The following is a 14,991-nucleotide window of genomic DNA, read 5'->3' as shown; positions in this document are numbered from 1 at the left end:
GACGATATGTAACTGAAGACTCTACAACAGTGAAATCGTCCAGAATGTATAATTCATAAACTATATATATGATAATAATAACATTGATTTTATGTATATAAACAGTAAACTACGTTTATAACGAACACGCTTAAAACGAACTGATGGATCTTTTGCACTTTTATTTTTCAATATATTCTCCATTCACCTCAATACACTTATTCCATTTGTCCTTCAAGCTTTTAATTCCACTTTTATAGAAATCCGCAGATTGGCCCAGATTGGCCCTCTAACCACGCCCCTCGTATACGTATATATATGGGTGGGTGTGTCTCGGTATGTGTCTCTGTGTGTGTGTGTCTGTGTGTATGTGTGTCTGTATGGTTTCTCTTCAAACCATATCCCTCTTGTGTGTACCTGTTCAGCATATGATATGAAATATAATGGTCTCGCATTTATTAACCACACAGTTGATAAAATGATAATTTTCACTGAAATCGGTAAATTGACAGCACGTCACGTGACAGAAGGGCTGCAATTTATAACACATAATGACATGATTACAAGAAGCTCAAGCAGATGTCAACAGACTGTATTCCAGGTGTGATCACCTTATCACCCATGCACGTGCAATCCGTACAAAAACGTTTGACAGCTTTCTTTAGAAAAATTGTTCACAGAGTATGAGAAATGAAAGACCACACACGACAGCCTACAAAATGATTAGGTTATATTTATTATTTAGAAATTAAATAAGACGTGCTTTAATTAATGTTTGTTCTGTGAGTAATAATTTACTGAAAAGGATTTCTTCTGATCGCAAACGTAAGAAGTGTTTTACCAAGCTGATTTTGCCATAAACTCCAAAACTGTTGTTCTTGTTTCAAGATGTTTCATGTATTGAGGGGGCATACATATTCGCTGTGCAGAGCTGCGTCAGTTCGGGACGTCAGATATCTATGACTGTTGGTTCGAATCCCGGTTCGCCCGGATTATGTTTCTAGGTTTTTCAGCAGCATGCCCGTCCTTATGTGTTTCAACAAAGTGTTCAGCGTCTGAGACCTGCATCACTTCGGGCTTTCCTCTCACATGTCATGGTATAACTGGCCGAATACTGTTAAAAGTATCTTTTATCTTTTAACTGGTTTAACATACCACACTTCCCTAAACGGGCTGGTACAGTTTGCACCTGTATCTCCCGTGTATTCATTGGCTGATAACGCGAGAACTGTTCCAGCGTTCATTGAGGGTCATGCACTTTGATCCGGTAAAACCTTATCACTTCATCGGTGTGGAGTACAAGATGAGGTCACACACGCCTGGTTGATGCAGATCCCGGACCTTCTCAGTGTCGGGGTGTCTGATACTCTGATACATTGGCTGGGTTTGCTGTCTCTTATCCCGGATACTGAGCTCATAATTAACTGTGCAGTTGAAAGGGTTGCACTGAACATTGTGAAATACAGTAAACTACGGCTATAACGAACTCAAAGGGACTACTTATTTTAGTTCGTTATAACCGTAATTCGTTATAAGCATATATACAGCATAACTACAGCATATAGTCGGGACTAAAAAGTTAGTTCGTTATATCCGTTAGTTCGTTATAAGCGTGTTCGTTATAACCGTAGTTTACTGTAGTTTAGGTCTCACCATGTAATTAATCTATTGGTGCCATTATTTACGAAAACACGGCCCAGTATCGCAGACCATCGTTAACATTTAGTCTATGAAATGTTATATTACACAATATCCTTCGTGACTCTAAAAATATATATATAAATTTCCCTATGCTGATTTCATAGACTGTGTAATAGAGCTAGCTAGAGCTGGCTAGACTTGCTTTTGTATGAGTTTCTAGAGGATTTATTTTCATAAAATAAACATAATCCACAGTCATGGTGCAGGACCACGCTGACCACTACGGGGCAATTTCCACAACTGAACATCTATGTATCATAAGGTTCCACTGCAAAATGCACTCAATTTAGATTTCCCACAAGAACATGCATCAATGTCATTATCTAGAAATTAAGCAAAGTACTATCTATATATTTATAAATGATGAGGTTCAACTGCTAGAGCACTCAATTTACATTTTCTGCTTCTTTTTCAAGAACTCGCATCAACATCATTCTGTCGGGGCAAGCAGACACGTTAAAGTTCTTTAAGGTGTGAGTGAGTTCAGTTAATGCTGTTTTGGACCGCCTCCGTGGTCTAGTGGTAGAGCGTCCGCCCGGAGAGCGGAAGGTCCGGGGTTCGATCCCCGGCCGCGTCATACCAAAAGACGTTAAAAGATGGTACTTGTTGTTACCCTGTCCGGCGCTCGGCATGAAGGGGCTAAAACAAGGACTGGTCGGCTCGGAGTCAGTATACTGTGTCTGAGTGGAGTATTCATGTTAAACTGCGGCATGGTATCTCAGTGAGCTAGCACTGTAAATCGGCATCAGTCCGGACTAGTACAAGAAGCCACACAAACACACACACGTACATGCACGTCGCTATATAAGTGCAATAATCTTGGACGCGACGTTAAACCCCATTTCACCTCACCTTACCTAATGCTGTTTTGAAAAGCTGATTACCTGTCAGATTAATGTGGGATTAAATCCCAATCTATACCACTACAGGTGATCAAAATAATGTTTGTGGTTTCATTTATTATCTTCTTCACACTTACATATACATATTGGCATATCTACATATTTTAGGATGACAAGTGGCTTGTATCATTATATCGGTTACATATGATTCTTAATATGAAATAGAAAGCTTCTAGATCCACCATATGCTTAAGTCTAGCTCAAGGAATGGTCATTTGATGTGATGATGTTGGGAAAGCCTAATAGTCGAAACATTGACATCTATATATCCGATGACGTACGTCTGTGATTGTATTCATCAGCCTCGGGGAAATTAAGGAGAGTTGTGCAGATAATTAATCTGCATCTCGGATGATTCCCCACATCACTCTGACACAGTGACATCTATCCGTTGTGACTCTACCTTGATATAGATGACTACAGTATCATAAATCCTTAAACGCTCATTCCATCTAGAATTCCATGTGTTTCATCAACATTCAACACTGAGTTTCAATATTCTATTTATATTATTTCCACCCCTTTCTTGCCCTTACGCCTACTGGAATCTGTTTCGGCAGATATTCAAGACGTTTTTGTTGACGTTGATGTGTTTCGGCAGATATTCAAGACGTTTTTGTTGACGTTGACGTGTTTCGGCAGATATTCAAGACGTTTTTGTTGACGTTGACGTGTTTCGGCAGATATTCGAGACTGATGTATTCTCAGACGTTGACGTTTTTTTATATCAATACTTCTCAATCTAAACTACCGGGCAAAAGAAAGTATGCATCCATGACACAAAAATGACACAAACAAGAAATGGTTATTCGATGGTGATGTATTTGACACGGGTATCATAGTTGTGTTTTGGACCTTAAGTTTGGAGTGTTTCGACGACTGTTTTCAGCCTGGGGTCGTTTTTAATAACGTTTAGGTAAAGTGTATACTTTATTTTGCCCTGCAGTTTTTTAGTCCACGAATACACTGATTGTCGTATCTCAGTTACAAATATGACGTTATAACGTCGAGACCGTGGATGTACATAGGCAGTAGGCAATAGGCTAGGTCCTTATCCTTATCCTTATCCGCCTTTTGTTAATCCTGTGCTCTAACGTAGTGAGAGAGTGGTTTTTCTTGGGGTTTTCTCGTTGTTTAACGGGGCACAGTATTCATGCTATATGGCGGTGGTCTGTAAATAATCGCGTCTGGAACAGGCACATCAGTGATTGACAACATGAGCATCGATCTACGCAACTTGGATGCTTGTAATCGTATCCACATTGTGTGGGTCGATGCTCATGATGTCAACCACTGGAGTGTCTGGTCCAGACTCGATTATTTACCGACCTCCGCCATACTGGTGAGTGCGGTGATAAACAACAAGCAAACAAAACACTAGCTATGCGTCATGATGCGAGTGAGTGAGTGAGTTGAGTTTAACGCCGCTTTTAACAGTATTCCAGTTATATCACGGCGTGTCAGCTTAATGTGAGAGGAAAGCCCGAAGTGATGCAGGTCTCAGACGTTTACCACTTCGGTGAAACCCACGAGCACGGGTATGGTGCTGAAAAACCTAGAAACATAATCGGGGCGAACCGGGATTCGAACCCACAATCATAGGTTTCATGCGTGCCCAAGGGACGCAACTCTGCACAGCGAATCGCGGCGCATTAGACGACTGGGCCACCCGTGCCCCCGCGTCATGATGCGTTGTACATATGCATGTGAAAGATTTAAGAAAGGGTAATTAGTTCACTCGTAAATGCGACGTTTAGTTAATGCGAGCAAAGACCACTCGCAGTCTCTTCACGCCCGCTTTAATTTCAAGATTTACAGTAAATAGTTCTCTCTATCGTTAATGTATTATGAGTTTCTTCTGAGTTCACTCCGAAAAGGTAGGTAAGTACATGTGTATAGAGACATATGTCAAGATAAAGGTTAATCAGTCAGTGCTACTTTCATGTTTGCACGCTGCACGTGATAAGAAAAATCGCATATTATCGTAAGCACCAAGCGTTCTTTCGAGAGTTAATACAATCTAGCAACACGGTTTCCAGATCTACAGATCTTTTGGAAATTTGAGATAAGCCATCATGTGTCTTGATAAACCTGCAGTCTAATTCGAATGTTTGAGCTACACGTACGCATGCACTGACACTGTAAAACTGTGTTTAGAATGTAAAACACATTCAAGGCATGTTTAGATCTAAACATGTTTAGGAATGAGTTTAAATCCTATACAGAATACACATTGGGTGTGTTCTATCTAAACACGTTTAGGACCAAAACACATACTAGCTAAAAACGCAACTTAACAAAGCATCCCCATCACGTAAACATGTTCAGAATTTAAAAACGTTTAAACATGTTTAGAATTTAAACAGACTTTCAAGGATTTAAACACGCGTAAACATTTACATTTTAAACACAGTTAAACACAATTGTTGACATGTTTAGACCTCAACATGTCAAAATTATTGGACAAGGAACGTGTTTCGGTTTGTGTTTTGGATCTTAACACATTTTTAACGACGTACACATACAAAAACATACACACACGCACACACTTACTCTCACACACACACACACACACACACACTCGCACACACACACTCGCACACACACTCACTAACTCTCACCTCTCACACACACACAGTCACACATACACACACACACACACACTCACACTAACACACTCACACTCTCTCTCTCTCTCACTCACACTAACACACTCACACTCTCTCTCTCACACACACACACACACACACACACACACATGGTCCACATGGCTACCTACCTATATTTGTCGTAAAAGGCGACCTATTCTAAAAATATATTTACAAAGAGACGACTAATTATCAAATGGGGGTGAGATGATTACAATGAATCGCCTTGCCGACAGTCATCGACCCCCGACTTTGACTTCTTTTTTGTCAGCGCATCAAGCTATACAATATATTTCTTCAAAGAGAAGACGCCAGGCAAAATTTTTGGGCCCCGGAAGATCCATCATGTCCAATGGAGGATTTGGGCAAAACCTGAGAACAATCATTTTTGGCATTTCCGGGAAGAGATGACATGTTTTACCCATTCTTACAATTATTTGATCAGTTGACGGCGAAAGGCATCACGATTGGGTTTTCAACACAGTATATATATAGCCGCGGAGAATCGAACTTGGGTCTACGGTTAACACCAGGCTACCCCACCTTCCTACAGTGAGGTGAGGGACGCTTGGGTAGCCAAGTGGTTAAAGCGTTCGATCGTCTCGAGGAATTCACCACATGGGTACAATGTGTGAAGCCAATTGCTAGTGTCCCCCGTCGTGATATTGCTGGAATACGGCTAAAAGCGGCATAAAACTATACTCACTCACTCATAACGAGGTGATGAAGAAGTGCAATGACATTAAGAATGATGCAAAAATAACCACAATGAACCACGCGAGGTCTGAAATCGTCAACACGCCAATCTGTAATCCATACGCCTATCTGGTGTTAGGCGTGGTGTTAATAGCTGAACGTAGTTCCCATAACAACATTTTGTGAAATGAAATTAACAGAAACCTGCACCCCTGTGTTTCAGCGGCGCACGAACACATTAGCTCTCGTCTCAAAGACAGTTAGATTGATTTTACGAGCGCGTTTACTCAGAGAGAAATATAGCTCTGACGGGGGTCTGGGGAGAAGCCGAACATCTAATTAATAGTTGGTTCTGCGTATTTTTTCAAATAGAATGAGGTGAGGTGAGATAAAAATGGGGTTTATAGTCGCGTGCAATATTATTGCCTTTTTAATAGCGAGGTGTGCGCGTGTGTGTGCATCCGCGTGTGTGTGTGCGTGCGTGCATGAGTGTTTGTGTGTGTGTGTGTGTGTGCGCGTGCGTTTGTGTGTGTGCTTGCGTGAGTGTCTGCTTGCGTGTGCTTGCGTGTGCGTGCGTGCGTGCGTGCGTGCGTGCGTGCGTGCGTGCGTGCGTGCGTGTGTGTGTGTGTGTGTGTGTGTGTGTGTACTTGTACTAGTCTTGACTAGTGCCAACCCACTGGGATACGCAGTTTAACATTGTATTCCCCACACAGTATACTGACTACGAACCGACCAGTCCTTGTTTTATCCCCTTAATGCCGAGTTCCAGGCAGGGTAACAATTAATACAATCATTTAACGAACCACTTCTCTTTCGCTCCCGAGGTAGACGCTCTATCCTCTAGACCACGGAGGCAGTCGTGAGACTTAAATATAAGGACTATAACATCTATACAATGTATATTTCCCCATGCATGTCAGCCACGTATATACGAGGCAGCTCATTGCAGGAAAGAGTGCGAGTTGGTTTTAACGCCGCGTGGAACAGTATTTTAGTTACATCATGGCGTGTCAGCTTCATCTGGGAGGAAGGTCGGAGGTGATAGAGATCTTTGACGTTTACGACTTTGGTGAAACCCCCGACACACGGGTGCGGTGTTGACAAAGGATCCTTACAAGAACGAACCTTGGATTTGCAACTGAGATCAGTGGATCCTGGCACGACTAAGGGACACAACTCTGTTAGCGTAGGAACGTTCACTTTTCAGAACTTGTAAAAATGCATCCAACGATAACTCGGTATCCATAATAAGGACGTTACGCATGCGCAGCTAAAACCAAATCTAGTATAGATTCCATTAAAGCGGAAAGCTTGTGTCGTGTACCAACAGTGGATCCAGTTTATGTTTATGCAAGGGAAGATCTTCCGTTAAAATCTGAACAATCTTGATTTAAAGCATTTACAATTACATAATGTTTTACCGGGCAAAACCAAAAACTATTGATCGCACATAAACATTAAGCGTTCCCACATTATGGCTTAAATGACTCACATGTTGCTGATGATGAACATTGTGAAAGGTTTTATGTTGGTTATGAGCCACATAATGAGAGTGTCACTTTCAGTTGCGCGCATTATTCATTACGGTTGGCTCTGAAAGAGATGCTTTTAACGGCACTATTGGTGACACATCTCAACAAAGGCCACACTGCATCATCACAGATGGATTTTTATGGATTTCCAAATGGGATGAGGGAGGAATTTATCAATCAAACTGTTTCAAAGGCATCTTTGTATAATAACGACGGATGCGGTTCACATAAAGCACGAATGTTTGATAGGAACAGATACACGGAGTATTATATCTAAACTACCGGGCAAAGTACAGTAAACTACGGTTATAACGAACACGCTTATAACGAACTGACGGATATAACGAACTTACTTTTTGGTCCCGACTATTTGCTGTAGTTATGATGTATATATGCTTATAACGAACTACGGTTGTAACGAACTAAAATTAGTAGTCCCTTTGAGTTCGTTATAACCGTAGTTTACTGTATAGAATACACATAAAAATGTATGTGACCAAAGAGCAAAACATTACTAGGCTGAAAACAGTCGCCGAAACACTACAAACTTAAGGTCGAAAACACTGCTATGATATCCTTATCAAAAACATCCCTATCGAATAGGCATTTATTGTTTGGTTTATTTTAGTCAATATCAAACATGAGTGTATACTTTCTTTTGCCCGGCAGTGTACTACAGCTAGAAGAGAATACATGTAAAATTCATGCAGAGGGACAATACAATGGTGTAAGGTGGGCTAATTGCTTGTGAAAAGTGTGGAGTTTAAAATCAAATAATTAATTTAGTCTGGCCTACACTCAATGTGTTTCGTCGATTTCATTGCTCAGACATCAAGGGGTGTTTAATCATCATTTAATTATCCAAGGGTGAAAAACAGGAGGTTTAATTTAGGTCCCGTGGGATATAGACTTTATTCGTGTTATCCGACGTTCGACATATCGGTATCAGACAAAAGTGATGATAATTGTCATACCGGTCAGCGTCTTAAACGGCATGTCGAGACAATAGAGTTCGAGTGAACGTAACTTCATCATATGTCACATAAAACGGACGATAATAACCCTATCAAAGATAGGATGAAAGTGTTGAAATTCAATTACGTGCTTTCCTATTATTCGGCGAAGGAGCAAATTGAAGGAGCTGTTTGAAGGAACAACTAACTTGCCTTTGCATGTGTTTGTGTTTGGGGCCACCGATGACGCGAACACTTGTTATCGCCGCCGGTTTTCACGAACACCTATTTGATGGTGATTCATAAACACATGTTAATGATTTATGTTTGGTATCGTTCGATCGTTTTATCGACGACTATTTGTCATTTATATTTAAAGGTAGCATTCCTAAATTCATTGGTGAATGTGTGACCGATACCCATCAAAGTTATATAAAATGTTTTTCGAGAACACATAATGTCATCACCGATTTTCAGTGATCCATTAATTTAAGTTTCACCGCTATTTTGCCTTTTACGCCAAAAGAATCTGTTACAGTGGATAATCGAGACTGGTTATTGTCTGGCGTTGATGATTTATGATTTAAAAAATGACAAACTCGAAGACAATAGAATAACAGTTATATACTTTACATATAGAATTGTCAATCGGGTAAAATAATTACAAAATGAAATGAAATGTTTGAGACAAGTCAAAGGCATTTCATTTCCACGTATTGACGTATTGATGTGAACTGTCGATCAAGCGTATCCTTAATAAGGAAAAATCCCAATAGTCATCAAACCACACATATTTATTATCTCCTCTAATACGCCGATCTCCTATGGCTAATTTACCAGGCATTCATGAAAGATCAATGGTGACCTTTCAATCACCCCACGATAATTCTATGCAACGTGATTCCGAAACTAGACACAACCTTTTAAAGACAACCTATTAATGATACGTCTTGGTAGTCTTCCCAGTCTTGTTCTCTCAATCTGGTCCAGGGAACCATATCAGGCACTGACCAACATGTGTAGGTCGTTATTAGAAGATACGTTGACTTAAAAGTCTCACGGCGTCCGGCCCTCAGTTGTCAGACTCATCCTGGTTATGTTTCTAGGTGTGCAGAGTTGCGTCCCTTGGGCACGCCAGAAACCTATGGTTGTGGGTTCGAATCCCGGTTCGCCCCGATTATGTTTCGAGGTTTGTCAGCACCATACCCGTGCTCGTGGGTTTCACCGAAGTGGTAAACGTCTGAGACATGCATCACTTGGGGAATTCCTCCCACATTAAGCTGACACGCCGCGATATAACTGGAATACTGTTAAAAGCGGCGTAAAACCCAACTCACTCACTCACTCACTCACTCACTCACTCACTCACTCACTCGCTCACTCATTCATATGGTACCCGTATTAAATACATCACCATCAAATAACCATTTCTTGTTTGTTTAATTATAGCTACCATCAAACATGAGTGTATACCTTCCTTCGCCCAGCAGTTAAATAGCTTGAGGGAAAGTGTACATGTCCGCCATAGCCAGGCTGCACGCGGAATTGTAAACGGAGTATACATTTCTTGCATCCTGTTACGAAGCAAAAACCTGCATGTTTTTAGAGTCAATGAATGACACAGCCGTGATATAACTGGAATACTGTTGAAAGCGGCGTTAAAACCCAACCCTCTCACCCACGCACAAGCTGTACAGGCTAAAAGTCTACGACCCTCATAATTCCGGATTTTCCGTTTACAGATAATATCAGATAAGAAAATATTTTATAAGTGTGTCGCATGGCATTTGCTACACTGCAGCTAATTGAATCACAGAAACATAATCACATTTACTGTGTATTACGTAGCTAGCTGCGAGTTCTTGTAACAAATTCAAGTTCAGGTCGGTGGAATATACAGGATGAAAAACTGTCCGGGCAAGACGAGTATAGATAGTAAGAAGAGCATACACTGCAGTCAAACAATCAAACGCTCAAACAGTCAAACGTTCAAACAGTCAAACAATCAAACGCTCAAACAGTCGAACAATCAAACAGTCAAACAGAAACGACGAAAGTGTCGGAGCTGCATCGCCTGTCCAATTGATGATGAAGGAGAGATTAAAAAAGGTAATTCTATTCTATACATGTTTGTGTCACTGCGTTGTGTGTTCCCATTTGCTGGTTAAGAATTATCCCTAGACTTTAACATCATCCGTCAGGATTGCGTCCAGTTGACGATTTACTCAACATGTCTTCCTGACAACAGGCACCTTGCTGGGTCTTTCTCTCATCGGGGGCACGGCCGGCCGAGCCGTCTAAGGCGCCGGAATTCTCCGTGCAGAGTTGCGTCCCTTGGGCACGCCAGAAGCCTATGAGGCCTCTTTCATATTACTATTGTCCATCTGTGAAGCCATGAAAAGAAGTTAAAGAACACCGCACTTGTTCAAATCACTATTGTCCACCTGTGAAGCCATGAAAATAAGTTAAAGAACACCGCACTTGTTCAAATTACTATTGTCCACCTGTGAAGCCATGAAAAGAAGTTAAAGAACACCGCACTTGTTCATATGACTATTGTCCACCTGTGAAGCCATGAAAATAAGTTAAAGAACACCGCACTTGTTCAAATTACTATTGTCCACCTGTGAAGCCATGAAAAGAAGTTAAAGAACACCGCACTTGTTCATATGACTATTGTCCACCTGTGAAGCCATGAAAAGAAGTTAAAGAACACCGCACTTGTTCATATGACTATTGTCCACCTGTGAAGCCATGAAAAGAAGTTAAAGAACGCCGCACTTGTTCAAATTACTATTGTCCACCTGTGAAGCCATGAAAAGAAGTTAAAGAACACCGCACTTGTTCATATTACTATTGTCCATCTGTGAAGCCATGAAAAGAAGTTAAAGAACGCCGCACTTGTTCAAATTACTATTGTCCACCTGTGAAGCCATGAAAAGAAGTTAAAGAACACCGCACTTGTTCATATGACTATTGTCCACCTGTGAAGCCATGAAAAGAAGTTAGAGAACACCGCACTTGTTCAAATTACTATTGTCCACCTGTGAAGCCATGAAAAGAAGTTAAAGAACACCGCACTTGTTCATATGACTATTGTCCATCTGTGAAGCCATGAAAATAAGTTAAAGAACACCGCACTTGTTCATATGACTATTGTCCACCTGTGAAGCCATGAAAAGAAGTTAAAGAACACCGCACTTGTTCAAATTACTATTGTCCACCTGTGAAGCCATGAAAAGAAGTTAAAGAACACCGCACTTGTTCATATGACTATTGTCCACCTGTGAAGCCATGAAAAGAAGTTAAAGAACACCGCACTTGTTCAAATTACTATTGTCCACCTGTGAAGCCATGAAAAGAAGTTAAAGAACACCGCACTTGTTCATATTACTATTGTCCACCTGTGAAGCCATGAAAAGAAGTTAAAGAACACCGCACTTGTTCATATGACTATTGTCCACCTGTGAAGCCATGAAAAGAAGTTAAAGAACGCCGCACTTGTTCATATGACTATTGTCCACCTGTGAAGCCATGAAAAGAAGTTAAAGAACGCCGCACTTGTTCAAATTACTATTGTCCACCTGTGAAGCCATGAAAATAAGTTAAAGGACACCGCACTTGTTCAAATTACTATTGTCCACCTGTGAAGCCATGAAAATAAGTTAAAGAACACCGCACTTGTTCATATGACTATTGTCCACCTGTGAAGCCATGAAAAGAAGTTAAAGAACACCTGATTCTTTCATTACTGTAGTAAGTCTGTCATGCCATGACAGATCAATAAAAGCAATATGAAAGAATGGAGTGTTCTTTAACTTCTTATTAGGAATATACGTGGCCTTCAACTGACTGTCAATTCTGACAATGTCATTTCAATAGAATTAATGAGTCATCGATCCAGACATAAATAAACAGTAACTTCCAAACCTGCTGTCCTGGTCCAACCCTACTGTGTCTAATCAATGATACTAATCGTGATCTCATTAGGATGATTGGTTTAGTGCGTTCTAAGTTTATGACCTCATTGACTTGGACTTGGAATGGTTCTCATCTGACGATGGCAGCAGGAGGGTTAACGGGTTAGTGAAACAATTCAAGCTGTTGCTAATTCCCCTTAATGTACAGCGACTTCCTAGTGACTAAATTCTGCTTCATCGAAACACCGTTATTCTGGTCCCTTTGGTATGTGTTTGTTTGTTTAATGCCGCATTCAGCAATATTCCAGCTATATGACGGCGGTTTGTAAATAATCGAGTCTGGACCACACAATCCAGTGATTGACATCATTAGCATCCATCTACGCAATTGGGATACGATGACATGCATAAACCAAATCAGCAGGCCTGACCACCCGATCCCAAACGCCTCTTACTACAGGCATAGTCATCTTTTAGGGGAGGCATGGGTTGAAGAACTATTCTCTCCCGGATCTTCACGGGTCGTAGCCATTAGGTGGAACTTGTGACACACACTGAGCACTGAGGACGTAGGCACAGGCACCGTGGTCTCTGATTTGAGAGAGAGATGGAGAGAGAGAGAGAGAGAGAGAGAGGGGGGGGGGGGGGGGGGGGGGGCAGGGGACTTCGTAAATCCACAATACATAATTTCTAATAAATATTTTGAGCACTTTATTGCGATTGCCTAGTTCCTACAGAAAGATGTTGATGCGTTTCATTGAAAAAGATGTGGAAGAGTTCATTTCGCAGTTGACCCTCATGGTGTAAAAGGGAAAGACGAGACGGGGTGAAGTGAGTGAGTGAGTTTGGTTTAACGCCGCTTTTAACAGTATTACAGTTATATCACGGCGTGTCAGCTTAATGTGGGAGGAAAGTCCGAAGTGATACAGGTCTCAGACGTTTACCACTTCGGTGAAACCCACGAGCACGGGTATGAACCGGGATTCGAACCCACAATCATAGGTTTCTGGCGTGCCAAAGAGACGCGACTCTACACATCGAATCACGGCGCCTTAGACGAGTGGGCCACCTGTGCCCCCTTCTTAATCTGAAATGGGAACACACAACGCAATGACACAAACATGTACAGAATAGAAATACCTTTTTATCTCTCCATCGCCATCAATTGGACAGGCGATGCAGCTCCGACAATGAATGTTCGATTTTCGCCGTGCTTTGTTCCGGCTAAGCCGTTTCTGTTTGACTGTTTAAGTGTTTGATTGTTTGACTGGAACAAGATTCAAACTATTCAGCACTGAAGGTATAAAAAATGGCAGTAGAGTTCGATATCATTAAATGATTTCTTCTCTAGTTAAACAAAGTGACAACTAATATCGATATCGTTGTCTGATATTCCACTGTGTGTTTGTTTTATAAATGAAGTCACAGACGGGTGACGACCACAAATATGTCCCTAGAGACAGTTCATTTCAACTCCATAACTCCAGGTACAGTTGTATCAATTGCGAGTGTTTCACAAACCAGAACAATTTCTTTCAGTTTGATAAATTATGTTTGTCTTGCTGGAAGGTTTGGGGACAAATCTAGATTTGATATTCGCTTACTGTCAATATGGAGGATTATTGATTATGACTTATGATACGAGTCGATTCCCAAATTGAAACAATATGTTAACACAGAAATATGTAGGTAAAGGAATTTAGTGTGAAACCAACAAACAACCAACAAATGGTATACAATCAACAATTGTATTACAAACTTATTTAGGTTTTCAAATCAAAACAAATTAGTGCACAGCATTAACAATGGCAGTACACAATAGAGTGGTAGTACAATATTCAATGGCAGTATAAAATGTTAGAGGAGTTGAAATGACAATGACAAGAATAATAATCAATTCGCCGCAACAGTGGTCAAGCTTCCGAGACAGGCCAAGGCTGAACACGAGGGTGAAACGTGATGTTCATAGGAAAGCTGGTCTTGATGTAATGTCAGATGAAATGAGAGATGAGATGCCCGCTCCACTTATATAATCTAACCAGCTTCCTGCACTTTCTACACAGTGTCAGACCAGTCCGGTGTCGCCAGAACATCACAGAATATTCAACATTTTTCTATCACACTTGACATCCATTCATACTATTCCGGAAGCTTAAAGATAATTCGAGCATCAAAATATAATAACTTCCTCGCCACTGCTGACATTAAATAGTACCCGCATTCCTGACAACTACTCATTGTTCAAATACGATGCAATGAACTTCTACTGAATCTCAAAATAAACAATGTAGTACAGTTACAATCATGTTTAACAACAGATTACACTGCAATGTACCACTTATTATGTGATAGGCTGAATAAATATTAAATGCAATGTTTCCTTTGAAAAAAATGCCAAAACATTTTGAAATTATAACTGATTTGGCATCTCTTGAATATTCATAAATGGGCTATAATGTTTGACCAACAGCAACAGGGTCCATGCGATTACGTCAATAATTCAGCACAGACGAGGGGCGTTCAATAAGATTTGCAACTTCAATATAAGACCAAGTCGCAAAATATCTTTTGCACTTTTACTTTTCAATATAATCTCCATACATCTCAATACACTTATTCCATTTGTCCTTCAATCTTTTAATACCACTTTTATAGAAATC

General features: G+C 40.7%; 1 protein-coding gene across 1 annotated transcript in view; it reads left to right on the top strand.

Moving 5' to 3' along the window:
• The window catches only part of LOC124138651 (fatty acid-binding protein, heart-like), a 58,092-nt gene that overhangs the window by 940 nt on the left and 42,161 nt on the right, over positions 1-14,991 (top strand). The window lies entirely within an intron of this gene.

This window comes from Haliotis rufescens, unplaced genomic scaffold, assembly GCF_023055435.1.
Source record: "Haliotis rufescens isolate VD_foot unplaced genomic scaffold, xgHalRufe1.0.p SCAF_15, whole genome shotgun sequence".
NCBI classification, from domain to species: domain Eukaryota; kingdom Metazoa; phylum Mollusca; class Gastropoda; order Lepetellida; family Haliotidae; genus Haliotis; species Haliotis rufescens.
The sequence above is the reverse complement of the archived record's forward strand: the minus strand, read 5'-3'. Positions and strand labels throughout refer to the sequence as shown.